We start from the raw sequence: 27172 nt of genomic DNA on the forward strand, positions 1-27172 counted from the left end.
GAGGGCCAACTGACGGCCTCAGTGTTGAGAGGCCAGTAGAGTATGGTTTGGGGAGCACATGCCCCATCTAAATGGAGCCTCCATCACTCGGCAGCCAAATCATTGCCACATGGAAACATGGAGCCAGGATTGGCAGAGCGGCCACATTTTCAAAGAAAGCCAGTAATTCAGATTTTTACAGGAAAATAAAACTTATTTGTAAATGAGGACGACTGAAGAAAAAAAAAAAATTAATGCTGATTTGACCAACACTAAAAGGACCTAATAAGACACATGTAGGTAGCATTCAGCCACATTTGACAGTCTCTGACATGGAAGAAGAGTACCACTCTCATAAAAATCCCATTTATTGCTCTGTCATGACACTTACCTTATCATACAATCATTATCTGTTTATTTGCCTGTTTCTTTCACTAGACCCTGAGCTCCCTGTTGAAGGGAGTATGTCTGCACCTGGCACTATGGTCTGACACACACCACGTGCTACAGAATCATCTATTAAATGATTTATTTTACTTTTTAAATTTTATTATTTTATTTTTGGCTCCGTTGGGTCTTTGTTGCTCCACGCGGGCTTTCTCTAGTTGCGGTGAGCGGGGGCTGCTCTTCGTCATGGTGCGCGGGTTTCTCATTGCGGTGGCTTCTCTTGTTGCAGAGCACGGGCTCTAAGCGCATGGGCTTCAGCAGTTGTGGCACATGGGCTTAGTTGCTCCGCCGCACGTGGGATCTTCCCGGACCAGGGCTCGAACCCATGTCCCCTGTATTGGCAGGCGGATTCTTAACCACTGAGCCACCAGGGAAGTCCCTATTAAATGATTTAAATTCAATGAATACTTATTAAAAACTTACAACTTCCCAGGCACTGAGATGAACCGAACAAATAATGCACATATTCTATGAATTAATCTTTCATTTTAAAAGCTTTCTTCTTTTCTTCTCAGTGAGACTTTAAAAATCTCTACGTTCTTTTTAAAATCACATCTATCAGTAGCAGAGAGTCAGGTGTTGGGATTTTATTCTGCAGAACATGGCCCTAGACCAAGAAATACATTAAAAATCACCCTTGAATTTTGGTGGAAATCTCCCGACATTCCTCAAGTTTCTTATTCATGTAATACATACATGGGACATAATGTCTTTCAACAGACATTAATTGAGGGCCTGATATATACCAGGTACTGTGTGAGCTTTGGGGGACCAGAAGACCAAATAAACATGGTCTCTCCCCTCAGTTAATCTCAGACTATAGAAATACAATCTTACCCTGACTTCGTCTAACTTGCTTTTTTGGTCCACAAATTCTTCCTTGCAGGAGAATCATTCTCCTGCAATATCCATTGCAATATCCAATATCCATTCCCCTCAGTCTCTTTTCCAAGGTGCAGTCCCACTGACTCCCAGGATGCCATAATATGCAATCTGGGGCCAACAATGTCCACGAGTTTACACTGGCCTGGCCTGTCTCAGGATGTGATGCCACTCTCATGGCTGCACCTATGAAGGCATCCTTCACACAACCACATCTTATTATGCCTACTGCACAACCAAGCAAGAATATCTTAACCTAAGATATTTGCAGATGTTCCTGGATGAGAAACCACACTGGTGCTTTCCAAATCTGCCTCCTCCTGCAAACCAATGCCCATTCTGCATTAGCAACGATAATATCAGATATCATTGACTGACTCCTTGCTCAATACTAGATCTATTCTGAACACACTGCATACAGTATATAAAGTAGTCCTTACACATATACACACAGCCTCTAAGGTAGTTTTTACAGTTACCTGGAAAGAAGTTAGCTCAGGGAATCCAGGTTATGACGCCAACACTTGTTTGGAACTCATACTGTTTGTATAGGATACAAAATCATAATTCTCAACTACCTTGTAGGCCTCCTGACTCTGAGGACCTCAGATATGGATTTCTTACATACCCGACACAGGTCATGGGAACTAGCTCAGATTCTCTCTGCCTAACCTTCCCAAATCCATTAGTATTCACCCATGACCACGTCGGCACACTGGCCTGGGGCATTCGGCTAAGTGTCCTTCCCAGAATTCAAATAGGAAGAGGGGAAGAGGTAGTAGGACACCAGTGTCCTCTTTTCTCCCAATCCTTTACTTTTGGCTTCCCTCCTCAATCTGTCTTTCCCACCTTCTTCCAAGTGATAGAGCCACTAGGTCCCTCTGAGCAACCCCACAAGAATTTTCACCCTAGCTTTTGCCTTCTGATTCTTGCCTCCATTAACTAAGCTCCTCTTTCCCATGGTAAAAGAACTTTCTACCATTTCCTCTCTAGTAAGACATTCCCTTAAACCTTTTATTTGCTCCTCTCTGTACTGTGTCTTGGCTCTTGGTATGATTATGAAGTAGAGTGGAATTTAAATAACCATTTTCTCTGTCAACAGACCCTAGCTTTCAATGAAGACTCAAGAAAATCTGTTCTGAAACTCAAAAGTGAGCACTGATCTCTTTGGTCTAAGTGTACCCTGAGCAAATTAATGTTTTAGGTCGATGAGTTGCCCTTTGGACATAATTTAAGGAGAATAAAATACATTGGCATAGTATATTTTAAAAACGATATCCCAGGGACAGTAACACTCATAATCAAAGGAAGTTGAAGTGACATTCATTATTTTCTGTCTCTAAGAAAAGCTTCAAAAGGAAGCAATCTTCAGACTGAATAAAACTTGTCACCTGCCCCCCATCTGCATCTGCCTTCCTGGATGCCAAGAGGTTGGGGGAGGTGAATATAGGGATCCTCTACCACTCCGCCTTCCTCTTCACTCTCCTCCCTAATTCACTTCTTTCTCTAGGTTGTACTTTTATCCAGGTGGTCTGAGTGCCATAATTCCTGCATCAGATCGAGAGTTAACATTTTTTAGCTACGAGTGATTGACAAAGCCTCTTGTTGTTTCTTTATGACTTACGTTAAGCTTATTAAATAACATTTAATCATTTCTGGGCAGTGTTGATGAATCAAACTCTTGGATAATGGGTGTCTGGAGATGTATCTACACTTTCTAACATTAACTTGTGTTTAAAAATAGCCAGTATAAGTGTTTTTGCTCTAAACTGCGTTTGTATGGAACTTTACAGTAAGGTATGTAACATGGAAAACAGCTCTATCTTTGAGAGGTGAAATCAAACAACTTACCTAAGGTGACTCAACTACTAAGTAGATTCAACCTGTCTTACTTTCCTTAGAATCTATGTTCCTAACCACTAGGATAGACTAGCTCCCTATAAATAGGACACTGGTTCATGCCTACAGTGCCATGCTATGAGGCAGCAGGATAGTTTGCTTCTGACCCAGAATTCTGACACAGCAATACAACCTATGACTGCCCTCACAATGCCCTGTACCTAGGCTTTCTTAGTTGTTACTCTCCTTCAACACATCCTCCCCCATAAAGCCATTTGGAAATGATGACCTGGCAGAATTCTGCATAGTCCAACATCCAGACCATGTACCAGCAGATAAGGCATGACCTGTTCCAAGGATGTGACAAGCAGGTAGAGTCTCCAGGTCAGAGCCTCATCTGGTATCAGCTTAGATCAGAAATCTCAGCAACAGGCTCCCTGGGACCTTTTTATGCCAACATTCATGGTACTCAATGATGTGTCTTCGAGGTGCGTATTTTGTGTGTTGATTTAATCCCGCCTTCATTTTATTTTCCCATTATAGTCATTTAATCTGCTGCTACTGCTATTACTACATTCTAAAAACTGCCTAAGTCCCTTCTTAAAATGAGGCAATAGGTAAATATTAACCAGACCAGCCTAGAATGCTCATAGAAAACTCTAGTTACTGTAAACCAAACGTTAGCATTAAGAATCAGCAACCCAGTTGTGTAATGTCCCTACCTTGGTGACTAAGTACCATTGACCCACCATATAAAGACAAGACCCTTCCTCAGCCGGGAGCAGGGCAGGGCCCATAGGGACAAGGATGAAAGAGACTGAGCAGGACTCCTGGGGATGACAGGCAGAGCCTTCCAGGAGACTTAGATTGACTGCCCCATGGTTGAATCTGTCCTGCTTTCTATCGACATGGTCAACGCAGACAGCCTACCTCCTGAGAGCAGAGATTTCAAAACTCCCTCCTGTTTTCAGTATCTACAAATGGGCTCATTTCCAGTCCCTGGGAAACAGCATGGAGCATTGGAAAGGCATGAGATTTGAAACCAAACCCAGCTATCCATCCTCACTGGCCAAGTGATCTTGGAAAGTTACTTAACTTCTTTAAGCTTGTGTTATTTCATATGTAAACTGAATCAGTATATCCTTGCAGGGTGGTCATAAAAAGCAAATGCAAGGAACCTGGTTCTGTGCAGCGGTTGGTTAACAGTATATGGACTATGTTCGAATATGTCCAGTCTTCCGTTGCCCCTTCTTCACAACCTGGCCCCAACTCTGCCTTGTAAGCCATGGACTGAACTATTTATTATTAACTGTAAGTCCATGGGTTCCATGTCTACCCAATTTCCATGTATAAAAAGACTAAAATTGGAAAATACATATCTTTATGACCACTTTGTGCCAGATTGACTGACTAGCTTAAATTTTTGATGCATTAAGAGGGGGTGAGGGCATTTCTGTGGTTTGGTGTTCCTTGAATGTGAGCCAGACCTTGAGCCAGAACCTCTAACTTCTGTTGAAGGACCTATCTACCTGCTGATACTTTCAATACACTCCCTTGTTTTATACTCACACCAACTCTGGGATGCTAATTTTATAAACTGAGGCATAAGGAAGTTAAGTATCTTGCATCAAGAAAGTGGTAGACCAGGAAGTCAAACCTAGATCTCGCTGGACTGTGTACTTTCCCAAATGATGCAGTTCATTTGGCAATATGCTGCATGAAACTTCCTAATTTTAGAGTATAGCAGGCCTCAGATGCATTCTGTTGTACTAAGCCATGCTAAAGGAGGAGCTGTTCCACAAATAAAATCAGAATCATCTGCATTTAAGGAACTCACTAAGTATGTCCCTTTTAGAATAAATGTTGAGAAAATCTACTGGCACCATCAAACATAAAGATGTGAAGACAATCAGAGCTGCTGTGCTCTATTTCTTGAGAGACTCAGAAATGTAAATCTCACAGCAAAGGTGGTCTATGCAGAATTTGTTATTCTTTCTGTGGTGCATGCCAAAGTTAATTTCATATCACAAAAATATCCTAGATCAGTGTTACTAACAAGAATGTTTCTCAAAACTTAATTTGGTAGAAATAAACATGTTAAGAAATTGTTGTATATCTTATTAAGGAGGGGAATATATTAGGGTTATTGTGTTAAAATACAGCCGGCCCACCATCTCCACAGATGTGGTACCACAGAGTCGGAGGGCCAACTGTACTACCATCATTTTATATAAGGGACTTGAACATCCACAGATTTTGGAATCCTTGGCTGACAGTCCTGGAACCAATCCTCCATGGATACCAAGAAAGACTATACACTTTCCTGTGGTCATTGGAATGTAAAAGGAATGCTGACTTTACCATCAAAGTAAGGAAAAGATTCACTCACCTCTTCTTGTGCGATGTGCTTGGTCAGTGAGTTTGGTGAGGGCAAGAAGAGCAAGTAGGCAGGCTGTCACCAGAATCTAGAGATCAGGCAACTGTCTGAGTCTGTGGTTAAATTTGGGAGTGGTGGCCCAGGATGGCAAAGGGATGGTAAGGCCAAGACCCATCCTGGGAGGTCACAGAGATGCCAGCGCCAAGCAAGATGGTTCAGAAGCCAGTAGCCAAGGTTCCTGAAGACAAAGCATGGGAGACAATCACCACGTGAGCCAGCAAATCTTCAGGCCAATATTTCTCAACCAGAGCATTGCTTATCCAAGGCATCTGAAGGTGCTCCCTCAAATATGACATTCTGAAAACTAGATTGTTCTAAGTATACTCTGCATACACTATGAATGACAGCACCTCCAACTACCACTTATATCACTCTTCAATTTCATTTGTTCATCAAGTTCTACTAGATTTACCTACCAAGTATCTCTAGAATCCCTTCTCTTTCATTCTTTTCTTTTGCCGTGGTCCTTATGACAACTTGCCCTGATTACAGTTTCCTTAGGATGAGACTTCCTACTTCTGTTCCTATCTACCCTGTCCCTGTACCTCCAACTCTAATGGTATTGTTTCTCTGCTTAGAGACTTGGAGCACACAATCTACAATCCCTTGCTGTGTTGATGTTGCTACTGCTGCTGATGCTGTGAGATGCTATGTTCCTGGCACTGTCCCAAGCACCAGGGATACAAAGAATAGGGCAGATCCCCTTCCCCAAAAGAGCTCATCATATTTAGGCGAAAAATCTCCAGCTTCATCTCATGCTCTTCATTCCTATTCATGTCATATTCCTGCCACAGAACATCAATCAGTCCATGCTCTTTAATATCTTCTTGCTTCTGACTGTCACTCCTCTGTCCAGAAAACTCCTATTCATTCTTCAATACCCAACACATTTATTACCTTGTGCCTAAATTTTTTCTCAATTCCCAAAACATAATTTGTCCTATGTGTGTTCCCAGAGCACTTTGCATTTCTCCTTGTATAGCACTGACCCCATTAATTGTAAATATCTGCTTAAAAGTCTTTTTTTTTTCCACTAAACTTAATCAGTTTTTCAAGCACAAGAACCATATTCTGTTCACATTTGCCTTGCTCAGGAGCTGAGAGAGTGCTGAAATGTATTGATATTAGGCATCAAAACATGGTTTTAAAAATTAGTTTGTTAATTAAATACATGAATGTAGACAAGGTTTGAGAAATCAGACTGAAATTTGACAAAAAATAACCACACAAGCATCATATTTCATTTATTGAAGATGGAATACCAGTGGAAACACCCAGAATGTTTGGCAGGTAAATGGGGGATTCTTCGTCTTAAGAATGTAACAATCATATTTTTAAATGACTTGACAGGAATTTATCCACTGCATAAATAAATTATTTCCTCAAAGATATTCAAGTCATATTTCTAATTCTTATCAGCAAGATCATCTACTCCTGTCTCCAGAATTTCTTCATTGGCTTAGTGGTAAATTTATTTTATTAGATAATTTTTCTCTATCTAGTTAAAGGCACGTTTCAGGGAGGTAGGAAATGGTGCAAGCTCTCCTTCAGCTCCCGCACCATCCTACGAGCATCCCCCAGCAACAAGAGCTGGGATACCAGAGACTGAGAAAAAGTCGATAACTGACAGCAAGGAAAGAATTCGAGGCATTGATCATCTCAGACTTGGGAGTTGAGATAAAGCCACAGAATTCAACACCACATTAACTCTGCTTGTGCTGGAAGAGATAAATATTTTTAAATGGGCTCAGATTAGAAATATGGGAGCGATTTTAAGGCATTTTAAGGCATTGTTTCTTGGCACTATTGACACTTTGGACCAGATAATTTTCTGTTGAGGGTGGTGGGCGGGGGGGGGGGGGGGGGCGGGGGAGGGGGTCAGAGGGTGTTGTCCTGGGCACTGGAGGATGCTTAGCAGAATCTCGTGCCGCTACTCACTAGATGCCAGTAGCAACCCCCAGCTGTGGACAAGCAAAAATGTCTCCAGACATTGGCAAATGTCCCAAGGGGCTAAATGGACCCCTTGTTGAGAACCACTGCTCTAACCCATCACACAAAAATAAAAATGCTTCTAGCTCCATTATAGAAAGCTACCTTTTCAAATGATTTAACAATGACAAAATGTAGAACAGTATCAAATTAATATTTAGGCAAATGAAGTTGCTCCAAAGAGATTATCCTAAAGAGATCATCTGTAAGCCCCACCAAAGGAATGTGAAACAGACTTTGACATTACCTCAGCCAGAGGTCTATTTTGGATGAGAAGTGGAGGCAGTTTGCCATGCGGTAAGCTTCTCCTTTCTTGATATTTCTGGAGGGCATGTGCTTGCTTGCTCTACAGCCAAATCAGAAGCATTCAACACAATGATTTCTGTTTTAAACAAAAAACGATACTCTAAGGAATGTTTTTCCTGACAAAGCAGGCTGTAAAAACCCTGCTGTTCAAATGAGAGAACTGATCTACCATGTCAGTGACTCAGCCCTCCTTCAATCCAGTTCACCTGAAATCAGCAAAACCAGACAAAAGGCCAAATTAATGTTAATTCAATAGAAAAAGCATCTTTTTACAAGATAATCTTTTTATAACCTCCCCAGGCCTTCATTTCCTCACCTCTGAAATCAAGTAATAAGATCTAACAGATTTATGAAAATTGAGACATTACATACAAAGGCAGTAAGTAGCTGGCACATGACATGTATTCAAAAGTGTTTAAATACCAATTCGAATATATTTTCTCAGCCAGTTTCTCTGATATCATATGAGAACTAAGACTAGAATTTGTTTTCACCTCCTGTTGCCTACTGAACAACCAAAGGGTTAAGAAAAACTAAAAGAATTAGGACACTAATCATTTACTAATGTATGTAGTTACTTTTGTGTTTCAAGAAAACACAAAAGACATCAGACAAAAGTTTCATATAAAGTAACTTTCTAATCCTAACTTCTTAAAATTTAACAAGCATTGCTCTCTAGGTAAGTGGTTGGCCTTTTCTTCCTACTGATATTTCATTCCAAAAACCATTTGGCATACAGGATGTGTGTTGTTGTAAAGAATGGCAATTTTAAATATTCAAAATCACAGTATTCCCTTTCACCAAATATTAACACTTATCAAATGTATGAAATATAAATCAAAACCAAATCTAGTAAGGAATATCTATATGTGTATAACTGAATCATTTTGCTGTACAGTGGAAATTAACACAATGTTGTAAATCAACTATACTTCAATTTTAAAATAAATTGAAAAAACCAAGCCTAGGAGAACCAGCTCAATGCATCAAATAAAAGAAAGCATCAAATAAAAGTAATCATTATAAATGGCTACTTTTTCAGCCTGCACCAGGCACCAAGCCAAGCCCTCTACATAAATCTTTGATGTTCTACGATGTGTCATATTGTGATCTTATCCCCCATGGCAATTTTTATTATTCCCATGTTACAGATGAGGAAACCGAAGCTGAAAGTATCTGAGTGACTTGCCCAAGGTCATGCCCCTTAATGGAGCCAGGATTGAAACCCAGGCACTCTAGCTGGGCTTCTATCCATCAGGAATTACGCTTCAGTACAAATGGGTAATGGATATGAAGAGAGTGTGGGTTTCTCTTGCCACCAAGTTACCATGGAAGCAATGACTTAAACCAGTCCTATTAAAACATATGACCACCTGAAGATCATGCTGATTTCCGTGCCTCACAAATTAGTCTCAGGCTGTTCCCAGGTAATGAAAATACAAATCATGAAAACTGGCTTCCCCATTCATAAGCCCATCTTTCCCATAGATAAGTCACCTAGCAGAAAAATCAAGACAGAGCCCTCATAAAACAACTATACTCCAATAATAATTAATTTTAAAAAAAGAATATCAATGAAAAAAAAAGAGTCCTCTTTCTAAAAGATTCTTCTCCACCAGAGACTTCTAAGTGTCTATCTCTTGAGTAGATTTTGGAAAATCCATGGACACTTTATCAATATATGCAGATATTTTGCATGCATCAGAGCCCAGAATTTTTAGAACAAAAAATTTAAGAAGCGCTGTGCTAAACCAAAAGATGTACATGGATCAGAAGCCTATTAAGAAACTTTTAGTGCTGAGATCCAATAGGATCTGATTTTAAGATGGCATAATATCTATAGCCAACTCCTAAAGTAGTAGCAACAACCAATAAATATCAATATGTCATATTCATGAGTGGTCAAACCCAAGGGACTCATGTGCCTCAAATTTGAAGATTCAATCCAGACTTCTGGACTTCCCTGGTGGCGCAGCGGTTAAGAATCCGCCTGCTAACGCAGGGGACACGGGTGGAAGATCCCACATGCTGCAGCGCAACTAAGCCCATGTGCCACAACTACTGAGCCCGAACCCCATGCGCCTAGAGCCCGTGCTCCGCAGCAAGACAAGCCACAGTAATGAGAAGCCTGCACACCACAACGAAACTAGAGAAAACCCGCGTGCAGCAACAAAGACCCAACGCAGCCAAAAATAAATTTATTTAAAAAGAATGAAATCCAGACTTTTGTCAAAGCACCTACTAGACAACTAGCAGGCACCATGATGGGCACAAAACGTTCAAACACAAATTAAAATTTCTGCCTTCATAGCTTATTATGGAAGATTTTTTGAAAATAAGTATCAATAGCAAAATAACACTGAATGGTTAATGTTGCTATAAAGGTACGTGAAACATTATAAGGGATCAGAACAGGGTAGAATGATTAATTCTTTGTGTCAGGAAAACATGAAGAGTTACAGAAAAGAAATGGTGTTTGAGCAGAGTCTTGCAGGTGAAGAGGAGCTTGTCATACAACAGAGTTAGTTGACAGTACAGTTGTCATGTCTGAGAGGAGACAAACTGTCCTACATTCCTAGAAATGTACAGAAAGGAGAGGCCAGAGACAGGGTTTGGTATGTGGGCTGAGGTAAAGATGCAATAACCCAATTCAAATAATTTTGGCAATACTCTACCGATGATAATGAGAAGCTTTGGAGAATATACCTGGAAATGAAGATGATCTATCTGTGTGAGAATGAGTACTCCGAATGCAGAGGATGTACTTAATTGGAGACAGGAGAATCTGGGGACAGAATGATCAATTAGGATGCCCTGTTACCATAATTCAGGAGAGAGATGAGCCTCAGGGCACATCAGATAAACAATTGGCTGTGCTGGGAGTTGCAGGAAGAAGGAGATCGGGGAGAAAAGGGGGTACCCCACAAGGGTAACTGGATGCTAACTGACCCAATGAGAAGTGCCAGAAATAGCTCCCTACTTCAGAAGTATACATGGCCCTTATGGTATATCTTGCTTAAAATGGGTACACACCTATATTAATTCCAAGAAAAGACTTAGGTGTAACATATCGGAGAAATCTCCCTACTTCAGAAGTATACGTGGCCCTTATGGTATATCTTGCTTAAAATGGGTACGCACCTATATTAATTCCAAGAAGAGACTTAGGTGTAACATCGGAGAAAAGCTCTAAGACTCGGGAACATGGACGATCCACCAGGCACCATGCTGGACACTGCACACATTGTCTCAAAGACTGTATGTCAGGAGCTCACCCATATCCTGACCCACTGGTGGGCCAGACATCTCCCTCTTCACAGATCCGCCTTAGCAATCCACCCAGAATGGCTCATTTCTCTCCATTTCTCTTGCCAGCAACAAAATGAATCACTTTTTTTTATGACATCAGCCCTACAAATCAATTCAATGAATTAAAACGGGCCCTGCTAGACCAGAACACAAGCCAAGGGTGTCAGATCTTCTTTCCTCCCACTCGCTCTCATGGCTCAAAACTGCTCCAGGGTATCTGGAGAGAACAGCTCAGGCTCCCCCTGCCCAGCACCACGTGGGCTTGAACAAGGCCAGACCACCACCCTTAGGGACAGCTGAGATGCTCCTGAAATGTCAGAAGCAGCCCTGCCAGCCTCCCAGCCTCCGCCATGTTCTGTGTGATGGGTATTGATTTCAGACACTGTTTCAGAGCAAAATTGAAAGCGTGTGCCTTTGCAGCTTGTCAAGAACTCGGGCCTGACTTTCACAAGGGACTTTGCACCAGCAGCCTTGTGCCTGGTGCCTGGGAAAGTGGAGCCAGGCCCTCTGAGACCTGTTTCCTCACTCTCTGAGATTCAATCAATGGCTCACCAGTCAACATTTGCATTCTTTTAACAAGTGTACATAAAGTCCTCCAACTAGGAGAAAAGGGAGGGGAAAACAGAAGACCTTCAGTCATTGGTGTGGACAAAATTCAAGCAGAATAAAAAATGTCAACATGCTCAGGTGCCTCTATCTTTTGTACTTTTGGGGGTCTGTTGTTCTTTTGAGCAAGTCCGTATTTTATTCAACAGACATTTATTACACGTTACAGTAGATTTTGAGGTGGGGAGAAGGAAATCAATAAGGAAGTCCCTGCCTCAAAGAAACCTGTAATCTAGGAAGGAAATGGATATGGATACAAATGCTACAAGGAAGGAAATCAAAGGGGGTGAGGAAATAAGAAATCGGAGATGGATCTGAGCTGCACTGATGCTGGGGTAAGTAAGGATTTTCAGCCTTGTCCCAGATGGATTATTAAAAACGAGAGAACATTAGGATCAAAAGTGAAACTGTTGTCTGCTCTTTAGTTGCTGGTGAAATGTCAATATCAATAAAAGCCTTGAATGTGACCTCCACATCAGATAGATCATCTAGCTGAATATGCTCCCCACATTTTACTTATTTTTTTACTTGTCAATCATGTATTCATTCAACAGATATTGATTAAGCACAGTGTAACTAATAAAAATAAACATGTTCATGATTAGTTGTACACACATAAAACTTCTGTAAACAGTTATAAAGCATGACCTAAACTTAAGTTGAAATGTTAAAAATCTGTAATAAAAGGCATTAATTTTTCTGTCATCCTGAAGCATTTGACCATGACTATGTACTCGGCACGTGGCAGGTGCTCAAAAATGTTTGTCCTGTGAGAAGAGGGACACCTAATTTCCTTAGGTAGCTAAGAGCATCATTCCCGGTTTCTCCTCACAATTTAAATCCAAATGACACTAGAGTGGTCATATTAATCTGAGTTTCAAGTTTTCGAATCCTACACTTTGACTATAAAGTACGGTTTTGCAAACCATCTTTTTATAAGAAGCTGCAGAATGTTGAGAATAAATTAACCTAGGAACGTGGGCCCTGAGCAATGAAACCGTCTGATATTGAAAGTAACCTTGAGGTTTCTCTCTTCAACCTCAGAGAACCACAGGAAGAGAAAGCAAAAATAATGGTGGAAATAAAGTAAGATAGGTGTTTAAAATGGCCTAAAATGCTATCTATTTTTAATGATCTCGGATGCTAGAAACCCAAGGAAGGAAAGTCAAATTTGAAAATAACCAGTGAGCCTTTACTTGGTATTCAATACCATATTTCACAAAGTTTCTAAACTTCCCTGTATCATCTTTTGCAGTGTATCATAAGGGGGCATTAGCGTCCCCAATGCTTAGGAATTAAACAGGGACAGAGAGAAGAAATGCATAGGGGCAGGCTTGTAATAAAAGATCACCAAACGTAAGCTAAACAAAGCCAGAGGTCAACCTACATAATTGCAGGAGAATCTCAGACCACTTGTTCATACAACTATTTCATTCAATCAACAAAACTTTACTTAACCCCTAATATTGCCAGGTACTGAGCTGGGTGGCTTGTCACCCAGAAGCTTGTCATCCAGTAGTTCACACTAGAAATGTCTATTGATCTAAAATTATGAATAAACCATCTCATCCTTTTTCATAAGTTAAAAGTGCGTCGTCATTCTACATTCTATTTCCCTCTCATTCATTCATTCAGCCAGTCAGTTGCTTATCTGACAAAGATTTAAGCATTTAATCTGTACCAGATATTTTCCTAGGTTCAAGGGATACCCAAATTAATAGAATACAGTACCTGCCCATATAAAGAGGCAAGGATTTCTAGTAATTCTGGTTAAATATGATAGGCACAATAATTACTACATAAACAAAATGCTATAAAAGGTACCAGCAAGAGGTGGGGAGGGTGAAGAGGGATTTTTAAAGTTTTAAGGAAAAAAGGGAGGTGGCATTTGATTTGGGTTCCCCAATATGTGTAGGAGCTTTCCAGGCAAAGGCGATGGAGGAAGGGCATTCCTGATTGAGAGCAGGACATGCAAAGAGGCAGAGGAACAAGAGTGTGTGGACAGTAAGGCCAGGAGAGCTGGACAGCCACAAGCTTGGGGCTGACGACTCCACACTGCAGAGTCAGGCACAAGCAGGAAGATCTTGGGGGCTCGGCAAGGAATTTGGACTTAATTCCGTCACGACTGGGGGCCCTTTCAGATACCTACATCCTAACTTCATCAAGCAAGGCTTAGAAAGTTTAAACCCAAGAGCAAGTCTATCAACACACAAAGAGCTATTTCGTTTTGCTTAGAGAATAAAACACGACGGTCCTCCTGGCTGGGCTAAATTTTGAGTGGATATTGAAATGTTTAGCCTGTAGAGAAAGGGGAGATCACTATTAGGCCATATTTAAGGTTCGTTGGTCATTCCTCCATGCCTTTATTCAACTGCTTCACATCAGCCCCTGCAGGATGCCAAGCACTGTATTAGACCCTTTGACTCTAAATAGTAATGAAAATAGTGAATTTCCTGGCTGTCTAGCGGTTAGGACCCAGCACTTTCACTACCAGGGCCTGGGTTCGATCCCTGGTGAGGGAACCAATATCCTGCAAGCTGCGTAGTGCGGCCAAAAAATAAATTAATAAATTAATAATAATAATGAAAATAGACATATAAAGGTTTAATAGTGGAGTTGGCCAAACAATATAAGTGCAGGGCATCAGAGAAAGCCCATATCAGGGACCCTTGACCTGGCCTGGGGTGGAGGAGTCTATACCTTAGAATTGAAATGTCATAGAGAATTGCCCTGTGGTATTTCACCGGGAAAGCCCACTGGATGATGTCCAAGCAAACCTAATAGTTGACATTCCACCAGCAGGTCCCGTCCCCTGGAGTTGCTGCGCCTCCCTTGAATGTGCTTTTCTGTCTGAATACACATGGACAGGAAGGAAAGCAGATCCTTCTGCAGGTGACAGAACTAATTCCCAGGTCTCCATCTTCTCTGTCAGTCTAGAGCGAACCCCTGAATCTTGTTCATAAAACTAGGATGAAAAAGGAAAACAAATACATTTCATTGAAAAGAAATCTCAAGGCTGTGACTGACTCCATCACTTCTGTCAGCAGATGGGAAATTCAAGCGCAACGCCTGCATAGAATTACCCACCATGTCTTGAATACAAAATTACTGATTTAACAGGTGACACATTCCACACACAAACATTGTAATAATATAAAAGGAGAGTTGGACAATAGATTCCATAAATAGAAGAGATGCGTAGTAAAGAGTTTTTTGCTATTTTATTTTATGCATTGTGATGACATACACACTACAAATTTATAAGCACTTCGAAAATAGGATTTATATATTGGATTTCTTTTCATCTGATCACAAAATCTCTGCCACTTTCAGACTCCCCCGCTTCGCAGCTGCCCGAAGACCCGGAAGGAACATCGGACTAGGAGTCAAGAAAAGCAGGTTTCTCAGGCTCTGTCACAAACTACTTTTTGTAGGCAAAGTTGTTTAATCCCTGTTCAACGTCCTCATCTATACCGCGTGAACTGTGGCACCTACCGCTGTGAACTCCCAGCCTGCTTGGAAAAACCCTGGATTTAGAGTTAAGAGGTTAAAGTTGGAGTCTGGTCTTGCCGCTGACTGGTAAATTACTTTGGGGAAATCACATACAGTCACCAAGTTAATTCACCTGCAAAGGGGCCCTAATTCCACCTGCCTTATACACTTGTCCTGAATCAAGTAAGCCAAAGTGTTTTACAAACCATAACCACTTATGGTAGCATAAGGTATTATTAATTAGAATCAAACAAGATCACAAAGAAGATAGATCTTATAACTCTAGTGCTTTGAGGAACACACAGTACGTGTGACATTGAATTTCTTATGCAGTCAACCATGCTGTGTGCATTTTCCACAATCAAACTTTAAGCTTTAGGACATTTTAGGGTTACCTCATTTATCATGAGCTGGGAAAAGACTGGGGGGGTCCCAAGTGGCAGGAATCCCCGGGCAGCTCAGGTTGCTGTGCTCTGGGATTATCCCAGGGAGAACGAATAACGCTAAGTCAGTGACTGAGGAGTGATGACCTGATGCTACTCCCAAACTGGATGAAAGAATGAGGAGCTCCTTTCTGCCCCCAAATTCTAAGGTTTAATAGTAAAAGGAGCCTCCTGTAAACCTCCACTTAGCTATGATCAAACCAGTTCAATGCTCAGACCAAGATTTGTTCAACAAGAACCAGGTGGAACTCTTCTAGGCTAATGACACGAGATTGAACTTCGGAGTGGCTTTTGAAAGTCTCAGGTCCTAAATCCAAGTTCATCTACTTCACCACCTCCCTCAATCTGTCAGACATTCTAGAAGCACTCAGCCTTCTCCAAGCTGACCCACTGTTGCTCAGCACAGTTGGCTAAACAGAGAGAGGGAGTATGCCGTCCAAATATCCCCAAGTGTCCACAGCACGCCGGTTGTCTTGACCGGGAGCGGTAGAAATAGCACTGGCACCTTCCCGCTTTGGCCTTGGAGTGTGTGCCGGTGTCCGCTGCACCCCGTGCCAAACAAGAGCACAGGGACACGGGCGTGAATTTTGCAGCCTAAATCCCCCAGGGTAAATTTTATAGCTGTGCTATAGTAGTTACTTTTTTTTTAAAGGTCAAGATTCACATGTTTATTATGACTTGTGTTTCTTGGCCTAATCCAGATTGGGGTGGGGGAAGAAAAAAAAGAAAGAACGAACTTGACACAAATAGATTAATAGTTTGCAAGTGAAATCTACAGCTCATTTTGAGCCCTGTCCTCTGAAGACCTTGCTTTATTTTATTGAAAAGGGCAAGAAAGAGTGACATTTCTGTTCAGCTCAGGGAGCCCAACGAGCCAAAGACCAAGTCCCAGACAGGAACATCTGGTTGGCAAACACAAAGGAACGTAACACCTGCAAACTGGCTGTGTTGTGTTTACTCTGGGACTGGTTGTCCATTACCCTCTGAAAATACGTTTCAGGGCTGGAAATGGACTGTTTGTGCCAAGGAAGTCTGGGGTGATAACGCAGCCTGTTCACCTTGGAATTCTCCCCGTCCCAGCATGGGCGGGCCCTGGTGAGCCAAGAGAGATTTGTAGTATTTTTCCACCTAGCGCCTCTTTGCAGAAACCTCTACAAGTTTGGAGCTGGAGACCAGAGAAGGGGCGTCGGGGACTGAGAGCGTGGAGAATGACTGCTGGGCTTCAGGTTGTGGTTATGCTATTATTTATGCCTCTGTGATGACTTTCTGGCAAGACTTTGCATGTCGTAGCCTCTGGACAGAGTTGTGCATATCAAAAACAACACCAAAACAAACGGTTTTAACACCCACACTTACAGGAAACTTTACCCCAGGGGCTCCAAGTGCTTCTAACAGAACAAGAAGGCCTGCTGTGTGCAGCTCTGTCCTTGGCAGCCGTGGTTGTCAGCCCTGAGCACAATTTATTGTGTCTTCTTTGAATCACTTTTGGTCTAGAATGAAGCATCCGCCGAAGAGACCTCACTCAGAGCAGCTAATGGTGCCCACGGCAGGAGAGTTCCCACCAAAAGGCAAAGCCCCCTCGCTGCTGGGAGCCCCAAAACCCAGCAGAGGCACCCCCTGTTACCATCCTGAGTCAAAATTGCAGCCTGGGTCTGATGGGTACAGTAAACGCCATTGGCTTGGGGACAGTTTGAAGCCTAGACTGAAGAGACATCAGAAGACGTGTGTGGAAGAACAGCAGAACTCACATTTATATGCGTCTCATCGTAAGCCCCCCTAGATAATTAGCTCTTTGCATGCCTTTTCTCATATAATTCCAGAAAATGATTCTATTCTTATTTCATAAGCTAGGGAAAGAAGGCTTAGAAAATTTAAGCAGTTCTCCCAGGGTCATGTTATTCAGTCAATTGGAAGCACTGGGGTTTCAACCCAGGCCCACCTGGCCTTTCTTCCACTGTCTCACGTGGCCTGCAGAAGGTTGACATGCATTGATAGTCCTTTTGCCTCCAAATGTATTCCAGAAAGACCCAGTGCGGTTGCTGGGATGTTTGTCTGCTTCTAATGTCTGAAGCTGGTCTCCATTCCTTCCCTCAAGCTTCTATGTCTCAATCTGAGAACAGGAGGAAGATTAAGGGATAGTGGAAGTCCAGGCTTGTTTCACACAGAATTGTAGTGCATGATGATATATGTTTGCTGTATTGTTTAAGGATGTTTGATTCGACTCTGTAAACTAAGAAAAACAGACCAATGAGGATAGAGGAAATTAAGAGATGTAAGTGGCTGGTGAGACACATTAAACATAGATAACGTAAGTTGAGCATGAGTACTGGTGGTAGGTGGGAAAGACGAAATATTCAGAGTTACATTAAGACACTAAGGTACTCAGAATTCACCAGGCCTAAAGTTGGCCATTCATTGGGAACACCTATTTTGGCTCTACCAATTTTCTGCCTACAGCACACAGGTAAAAGCCAGCAGGCCAACTGGCAAGCTACAGCTGTGACCAAGAAAACTTGTCTGTCTGTCTCGTAAAAGCAAGTCTGTGTTTGCCTCAAGCCCCTTCCAGACCCCCTTGTTCATTATGAATTCTGGTCCACCTCATAACCCCAGCAGGGAAGGCTGGTGTGTCAGAGAAACAAAGAGAGAGTGAGAGATAGAAGAAGCAACAGAGACAGAGACAGAGAGAGACTATAGGCATTGCCTAATACAGGATTCAAGGAGTATGGTCCTTTAACCCTGTTTGTAGCCAGCTTTGGTGTGTCAATCATCCGTCTCTTCCCCCTTGCTTCTCACTGTGTGTTTATTAAACCACATGGTTCAAACATCTTAATCTGGCACTTGAGTCTTTATGTTCCTGACCACTGTGGTAGGTGACATGGTAATACACTTCGAGGGTACCATTGCATCAAGGTGATTTCCCACTTAACACATGACCTCCAAGAGTCAACTTATCTTTAGCATTTTGTAGTTCTTAATCTTCAAAACATAGGAAATCCTGGTGGAATGATTCAATGGCAAAGAAAAGCAAGTAAACCCAGGAAGATTAATGTGATTTTTTTTTAAAAAGACAATACTTATGAATTACTTCCTGAATGTAATCATAGCATTGGAATTCGTATTCATTTATTTAAAAATCCATTCTGTGTTCTTTGGACTCAGCCTGTCAGTAGGCACTCTTGCTGAAAGTCCTTTCTCCCTTGTGGAAGCTATGTGAATATTATACTGACTTTGTAAGGTTCTCACAACAGATGTGAGTCTTCCTATTTTACAAATGAATAAACTGTGCTCAAGCTGGTAGAGAGAATTGCTTAAGGCTAGATTGCTACCAAAAAATGAGTACAGACCTAGAATCCTAAATAAATATTCTATTATACCACATATACATTGAAACGTATATAGATTCCTGTCCACATGTGAATTGAAAGATAGGGAAGAAACAGAAATAAGGTGGATGGTAATGAATGACTTAATATTTTTATTTTACATATATGGTATATACAGTACCATTAGTTGAAGGCCTGTTGTGTACCCAGCAATATTATACGTGTCTTATCCACACTATCTCTTTTCCTTGAAGTGCTAGGCGATGTTATCATTCTCATTTCATAATTAATGAAAGGGAGATTTAGAGATATTCTTTCTATAACATGCCTAATCACAAGTAGAAAACCAAGATTTCCGACGTACGTCAGCTGACCCTAAGTCTTGCTTTCTGAGATGCAATAATTATAATGACCATCATTGCCAATTGAGAATCCATAAACTTTTTGAGTATTTTCTATGTGCTGGGCAGTGTTAAGCTTGAACCATCTCCATTTTCCTCAGAGAGTGTCATTAACAAAACGTCTCTTTCCCAAAAGAACGGAAAGTTTACGTGTTAAACTATAAATGCAAGGCTTTAGGCTTTAAAATATGCAATGGAGAATGCTCAAAAGACCCTATCAAGATGGGGCTTGTCTTTAATCTTTGACGTTGCCTTCTAATCACTTACAAAAGGAGGATAAAAAGAGGAGACTAGAAACCCAGTGGTCAGGACTTGTCTTGGGAGAATTAATTGGGGAAAAGGGTACGAATGATCAAGAGGACCAAACACAACCTGTGCACCTTATTTGCATTCAGATCCTAACAAACTAAACATAAAAAGACATTGAACAGGGACTGGGTATTAAATAACATTAACAAAGTATTTGGATTGTGTTTTGTAAGGTATGATAATGTTCCTGTGAATATATAATAATATTTAATAAAATACCCTTATTTTTGTAAGGCATATATCCATTCTACTTTTATGTGTGTTCCAATTTTTTTGTAATAAAGGGAAAATAATTTGTTGGTGGCTGAGGAGTTTAGAGAGGAGGGGGTGGGAGAAGAGAGAGCAGAATGAAATGATCTGGAGGGAAAATGTTGGGGGCACCTAGAAAGGCAGTGAAAAGGATGAAAACAAGAAATAAACTCCCTGGGGTGAAGGGGCTTAGCCTGGAGTGGAGTCAGGGAATGGGAATGGGGTAAGTAAAGCTTCAGCCCTGTGGATCACAGAAGCAGCGATACTAACCAAAAAAATAAAGAGGACGAATTAGAGCCCAAATAAGAATGAGTCAAGGAATGGAAGGCTAATTGAACATCTAGCATGCAAGTCACTGTGTGTGCATGTCGTATCGTGATTTATAAGAAATATATATTTGGTCTTCGTCCCCATTTCTGGCACCAAGCTCCTAAAACCCTTGGAATTTATGTTCATGAGGTGACTTTTGAAAAGACTTTAGGTAACCTAAGGATGGGAGCTGGTTGCCAGGGGAAACTTAGAGGATTGGAACTTTCAGCCTCACCCCCCAACTTGGGGTCGGAAGAGGAGCTGGAGATTGAGGTCAATCACCAATGGCCAATGACTTAATCAACCAAGCTTTGTAATGAAGGTATCGCTAAACCCCAAAAGGATGGACTTCTTAGAGCCTCTGGGTTGGTAAACACACTGGGGTGCCTGGGAGAACGGTGCTCTCAGAAAGAACACGGAAGCTCCAGGCCCCTTCTCCATACCTTGTCTTATGCATCTCTTCCATCTGGTTGTTCCTGAGTTATATCCTTTTACAATAAACTGGTAATCTAGGAAGTAAGATGCTTCTCTGAGTTCTGTGAGATGCCCTAGTAAATTAATCAAACCCAAGGAAGAGGTCATGGAAACCTCCAACGTATAGCTGGTTGGTCAGAAGCCGAGATGATAACCTAGGTTTGCAGTTGGCATCTGACGTGGGGGGCAGTCTTTTACAACTGAGCCCTTAGTCTGTGGGATCTGATGCTATCTCTGAGTAGATAGTGTCAGAATTGAGTTGAATCGTAGGACACCCAGCCGGTGTCAGAGAATTGCTTGGTGGTATGGAAAAAAAAAAAAAACAGACATCCTCATGCATCACCTCACTATACTTCTTCATCATGGACCCGAATGACAGATGAGAACACTGAGGTGCAGGGAGCTGAAGACCTTTGCCTGAGGTTCCATGAGTCACAGAGCGTTGTTGATGGGTAAGGAGGAGAGTGGAGAAGCCTACTGGGCAAGGATCCAATGGAACTTCCATGAAAGCAACACCAAGTTTTTGCATCAATCTTCATTTGAAAATAGCGTTCTGTAGCTTAAAAAGACACAAAAATCCCAAACTGAGAGAACGAAAGCTGAATGTATTAGCTTGAAAAACTTAACCCAAACATATTAATATAAACATAAAGGACAGTCATAGATGAGAATGCCCAAAAGGTGACTTTCAAATTGTCTCAACTTGTGTCAGATTCAACCTCACTGCAATTATCCCAAAGATTTCACCCACAACTGCATGCGGTTTGCACCCAGAAATTCTCTCACACTGTAGTAGTTTGGGTATGAACTTGAAATTGCTCGGGGAGGGGTGGTGGTTGGGGAAGAGGCAAGAAGAAGGGGGCAAAAAGAGAAAAGGTAACTTAATTGGGCAAAGCTGAGGCCCTGCAGTGACTTCTTTGAAGAAGATGCGAAACCAAACTGCTGCTGCACTAGAACAGCCATCGTATGCAAAATGGCCTTTTAATGGGGGGCAGGGGGTATTTCCCAGCTTTGTCTTCTCCACGAGGGAAATGATTCATACACATTTCTTGAGCCAGATGCAGAGCTCTGCACTGAGGCTCCTCCTTTAAGTTTTCAGTGAATGTGATTAGCATCCCATCTGCTACAAAGCTACAAAGTTCCCAGAAACTGTGCAATTAAATAATAATAATAAGGTTGGGTTCATGTTTGGCTGAACCCTTTGCTCACTGTGTGGCCTTGCGCCAGTCAGATGACCTGCTTGTGTCCTGATAGTCAAACCAGCTGGAAAATTGAGTCAGAGACAACGGCCTCCCTGCAAAACAGATGCTACAGCTGAGTTGCACACTTCTTTTTTTTAGTAAATAAATTGAGGGTCAAGGAAAGGAGGGATTGGTGAGTTGTTTGGAATATTCAGGAGCAGCTCCAAGCCGAGGAACAGATTAGAACCTCCTTCCAGAATGATCACCAGGTCTCCTATGGTCCACCTGGTCTCCCACCTCCGCAAACACTGTTGGATCACAGGTGGCCTCTCTTTAGACAACTCAACCCTTGACACAAAGGTCCTCAGGGATCCTATCTGTTAAAATATCACCTCATTGAAGCTGTCCTGGTGCCTAGTGAAAATTGCAAGCCGCCTTCCCCCGGCACTCCCTGTTTTCCTCCCATGTTTATTTTGGCCAGCACCTTCCTTGTTACCTAGCATCTAATGTGATGACTTATTTATGTTTTCTACCCCCGACTAGAACGTAAGCTCCTCCAGGGAAGCAACTTCAGTCCATTTCATTCACTGCTGTGTACCCAGTGCCAGAGACAGTCCCAATAATTCGCCCATTTTCTCTGGGCTGGAAAGCTGGGAAGATTGTCACAGTTAAGGGAAGCTGCTAGTATGCTTATTAAACAGTTGGTCTAGTCAATCTTTAAGGAAGTAGAGTGCATCCCATCCGATGTTCTCAGTGTGCTGGGGTGAGATTACAGGACAAATGCTCCTGACATCATAGTAACAGATTCACCGGAGGTGCGATTGTTCCTACCCCCGGTTTCTGGGACCAGAAACTGCACTCTTAACAGCTTTGTTCCTGCCTCCCTGCCTCCAGGCTCACCATGCTCCAACCCACCTCCAACCTCCTACCAGCAGGATCCAAGTCCGACCCTATGGTTCCCAGCATGATAAACTCCAGACCATGTTAGGGTCTTCTTGATCTGTGCTCCATCCACCTATCCTGCCCACCCTCCCACCTCCATCATACCTTACCTGCCGACCACACTTTCCCCACCTCTACCCCTTGCAGTTTGCTGGACGCACCATGCTCTCCATGTCTTCAAACATTTTCTCTGCTCTTCTCTGCCTGAAACTCCTTTCTCAACTGGCTGACAACTACTGGCTTACCCCATTGTGCTCCAACACCAGCTCCTGCCTGAATCCTTCCCTGTTGATTGCTCCCCACCCCCACCCCCCCACCCCCCCACCCCCCCCACCCCCCGCAGAGGTCCCTCTCGCATCTTAGGAGAACCACTGTGATACTGTGCTACACTTCATTATGACCACTTGGATGTTTCTCTTCCCTACGAAACGGCTGTGGTCTCAGGACAAAAATAGAGTCTTATTTATCTCCATGCCTAGCTCAGGGCTGGGCATATGTGCTGGCACTCTGCAACTAGCAAATGAACAAAAAATAAAATCAGGTGTTTTTTTCCTCAGGTTTAACAGTTCCCTGGTTTCCTTCACCTTTATAGATCATTTTAATATTTCAAATAGGTAATGAAAACCTGATCAAATGCTGAAAAAGAGCTCTTCTGTCAGAGGTTCCATCCTGTATGACAGTCTGTAATTCCCAGACAGTTGATTAGGAGTGTTAAAAGATAAAGCAGGGGGCTTCCCTGGTGGCGCAGTGGTTGAGAGTCCGCCTGCCGATGCAGGGGACATGGGTTCATGCCCCAGTCCGGGAAGATCCCACATGCCGCGGAGCTGGTGGGCCCGTGAGCCATGGCCGCTGAGCCTGCGCGTCCGGAGCCTGTGCTCCACAACGGGAGAGGCCACAACAGTGAGAGGCCCGCGTACCAGAAAAAAAAAAAAAAAAAAGATAAACCAGGGCAACTAAAAAGTTTGAGTTTGTTTGAGCAAAATGGATTCCAGTTGGGCAACACCAAACCGGAAGTGGTTAGGAGCAGTCCCGGGACAGAAGCTAGAGAAAAGGCTCAGAGAGAGAAAGTACGGAAACAAAGAAAGGAAGTGATTTGATTGGCTATAGCTTGAATCCTAGCCGGCTGCTTGTGATCGATTGTCCTTAGTGTTTGATCTGTTTGATCTTGTAAACTTGAGGCGTTTACGGGCTTAGATTTGGGCTTGCTTACGTAGGCTGCCATGGGATTAGAGACGCCTCAGTCTAATCGTTCCTGTGCCAACTACAAATTGGCACTTGCCATCTGCTTCTACAAGGACTAAGCACGAACTGCTGCAGCCGCTGACCTTCAACACCCCCTGAAAGGACTTCAAGATGCAGAGCAGGAATGAGGCCCTCTGTGCTCCGGGAAAAACTGGCAGAACAGGGCCTTAGATAGTTAGATATTTTCAGAAGATTTTATGAGCCCAAGTCTTGCATCACCTCATATCTAGAAAAGCACTGAAATCATTAACAGTGACATCTGCTCCTCGTGACTCGCAGCAAGCCTTTGCCAAAATATGTGCTCAACTGCAGGTACACCCCCTTCACTGAAATCATGTATAACACCGACCAGCCTCCCTACCTCTTTGGAGCAGTTTCTAGGGCTATCTGAGATGCTGTCTCCCGGGCTATAATCCTCATTTTGCCCCTAATAAAACTTAACTTACAACTCTCACGTTGTGCATTTTTTTTAGTTGACACTTGTTTAATTAATTTAACAGAGGTCTGCATTTCTTTAGCTTAAAGGGCTAAATCAAGCAGATGCTTACAACCAAGGTGTATTGCTGGAAAGCTCAAGTGTATAGGCAGAAGAGGAGGGCAGGCGAAGGTGGATAGTGGAAGAGAGAGAAGGAAACTGACCGAGTACAACAGCCCAGGGGAAATCCAGGGCCTGAGCTGGATGTGATTCAGCCTCTCCCAGCTTCTTTACAAAGTTCCTGACGGCTATTGGGCCTCTTGGTGGCTTCTGAAGATTTTCCCAGCAACCCCCAGAAGAATAAAAATAGACCCTGTCTGAGAGCAGGAGAAACCTGAGAGAAGTTGCATAATTATCTTCCACCTGCATTGAGAATTGGCCCCTCTGGGCTCTCACAGAACACGATGTAATGCTGAGCCATGAACTTTTCTTGAATCTTTCAAATATCTACAAGATTCTCGAAGACTCTATTTTCACACCTCAGAGTATACATATTGCAACACAATTTTAAGAGCTGGTTTTTGTTTCCAGACAAATAGATGCTGAGGGGAAATATACTTTCAAAAATTAATTTTTTTCAAGGTGGGTGGCAAGAACAATCTAAAAACAAAATTTGCCTTTTAAATTGAAACATGCCAAAAAAGAACTTGCTTTTCCGCCAGTCTTGGGGCTCACTCATTTCCTTCTCACTGCCAGGGAAGAATCAGTCATAGAAACACAGACATTGCTATTCAAAGCCCATCCTTTTCTTTTAGAACTTACTTTTGACAGGAGACCATGCAGTTTTCTGACTGGGGGAAGCTGACAGTGGCAGAAAGTGGATTCAGAAGAGCACTAGTTGGGCTTCCCTGGTGGCGCAGTGGTTGAGAGTCCGCCTGCCGATGCAGGGGACACGGGTTCGTGCCCCGGTCCGGGAAGATCCCACGTGCCGCGGAGCGGCTGGGCCCGTGAGCCGTGGCCGCTGAGACTGCGCTCCGCAATGGGAGAGGCCACAGCAGTGAGAGGCCCGCGTACCACAAAAAAAAAAAAAAAAGAGCACTAATTGACTCATAGATTTAGGTTAGGGACCTTTGTCTTGTCAGCCTGCCAAACCTTCCCCATTCCTTGCCCTCACTAAACCCTCCCAAACCTGCTGCCACTCAAATTATTAAACCATTTTCTTTTCCTGCCACTACTTTCGTCCTGTGTGGCTCAAGTCTAAGCTTGCTTCTTAAACAATGGGTCCAAGTGCCATGTGGGCAGGGACTGTGTGCTTTTTAGTCAACCATGCATTGGCCCCAGCTCCCAGCCAGCACCTGGAGCAGAGCAGGCATTCAAGAAGTGTTTGCTGAAAAATAAAAGCTAGGCTATATGGTTTTCTTTGTGATTCCTGATTCCACTGCTACGTTTTCAGGCCAAGAAGAGGTAGCCCAACACCCCAAGCATGTATTCTTCAAAATGCCTTTACAACTGTTATTTTCCAATTGACTGTGAAAAAGAATAAACTCCCGTGACCAGGAAGACAGAAAGAGAACTCGTTTACATGGCCCCAGGCTCAGCAAACCCACTGGTAGAGATGCAACAACTCACAATTGCCCATCCCAGGGAGGCTGGTGGAGGAGGGGTTATTGTTAACTTAGTCATCCTCTTTATTCAAGGTGGTGGTTTTGCTTGGGCTTGTTTTGACCCATTGATCTTCCCTACAGATCTATCTCTTACTTGGAAAACAATCATGTTTTCAATCTTCTTTTACCTATTCACCTCCTACTTTTTAAAGATTTTAATTTTTAGATTCTTTTCCTATCTAACACAACATTGCAAATCAACTGTACTCCAATATAAAATAAAAATTAAATTTAAAAAAGGCTTTAATTAGTTTACACCAAAGTTTTCAATATTCACAAGTCTTCTTCATGTCCTGTAATCAAAATCCTTCATAGGCCTTTGTATTCATGTTCTTAGGCTGCTGTAACAACGTACCACAGACTTGGTGGCTGAAACAACAAAAATGTAATCGCTCACAGTTCTGGAGGCCAGAAGTCTGATTGCAAGGGTTGGTTCCTTCTGAGGCCTCTCTCCCTGGCACGAGGACAGCAGCCTTCTCCCTGTGTCTTCACATTGCCTTCCCTCTGTACACATCTGTCTCTGTGTCCAAATGTCCCCTTTTCATAAAGATACCAGTCACATTGCCTTAGGGCCAAAAGACCTTATCTCCAAATAAAGTCATATTCAGAGGTACGAAGGGTGAGGATTTCAACATATTTGTGGGGAGCAGACACATTTCAACCTATAACAGTCTTTCTGTACTATTTGAAGCACCCATAGTGAGAGTTAGCTGGAAAATATAAAGAAACTGTTTTTTTCCCCATAATTCTGAAAATTACCTCATTACAGAGATCACCAACCCCTTTAGCTCCAACTCCCAAACAAAAAATAATAATAATAAATAAACAAATGAGGACTACATCCCCAAAAGTCTAACTGCTCTCTGAAGCAACCCAGTCCTACCTACTGAACTTTCCCACTCCTGATGGATCAATAACCCTTTCTCCTTGCTGC

At 42.5% G+C, this 27172-nt stretch overlaps 1 long non-coding RNA gene across 3 annotated transcripts in view; it reads right to left on the minus strand.

The window, feature by feature from the left end:
* Positions 1 to 25725, minus strand: part of LOC137201813 (uncharacterized) — a 79863-nt gene extending 54138 nt beyond the window's left edge. For 2 of the 3 annotated variants that reach the window (XR_010932383.1, XR_010932378.1), the window contains exons 1-2: positions 25397 to 25723; positions 5537 to 5762 (exon numbers count right to left, since the gene is read on the minus strand). This is a non-coding gene — a long non-coding RNA (uncharacterized lncRNA). Of the gene's footprint in view, positions 1 to 5536; positions 5763 to 25396 lie in introns of all 3 variants that reach the window. The other variant, XR_010932385.1, reaches the window with a different exon arrangement.
* Positions 25726 to 27172: the final 1447 nt, after the last annotated feature.

The sequence above is a fragment of the Pseudorca crassidens genome, chromosome 1 (genome assembly GCF_039906515.1).
Source record: "Pseudorca crassidens isolate mPseCra1 chromosome 1, mPseCra1.hap1, whole genome shotgun sequence".
Taxonomy (NCBI): domain Eukaryota; kingdom Metazoa; phylum Chordata; class Mammalia; order Artiodactyla; family Delphinidae; genus Pseudorca; species Pseudorca crassidens.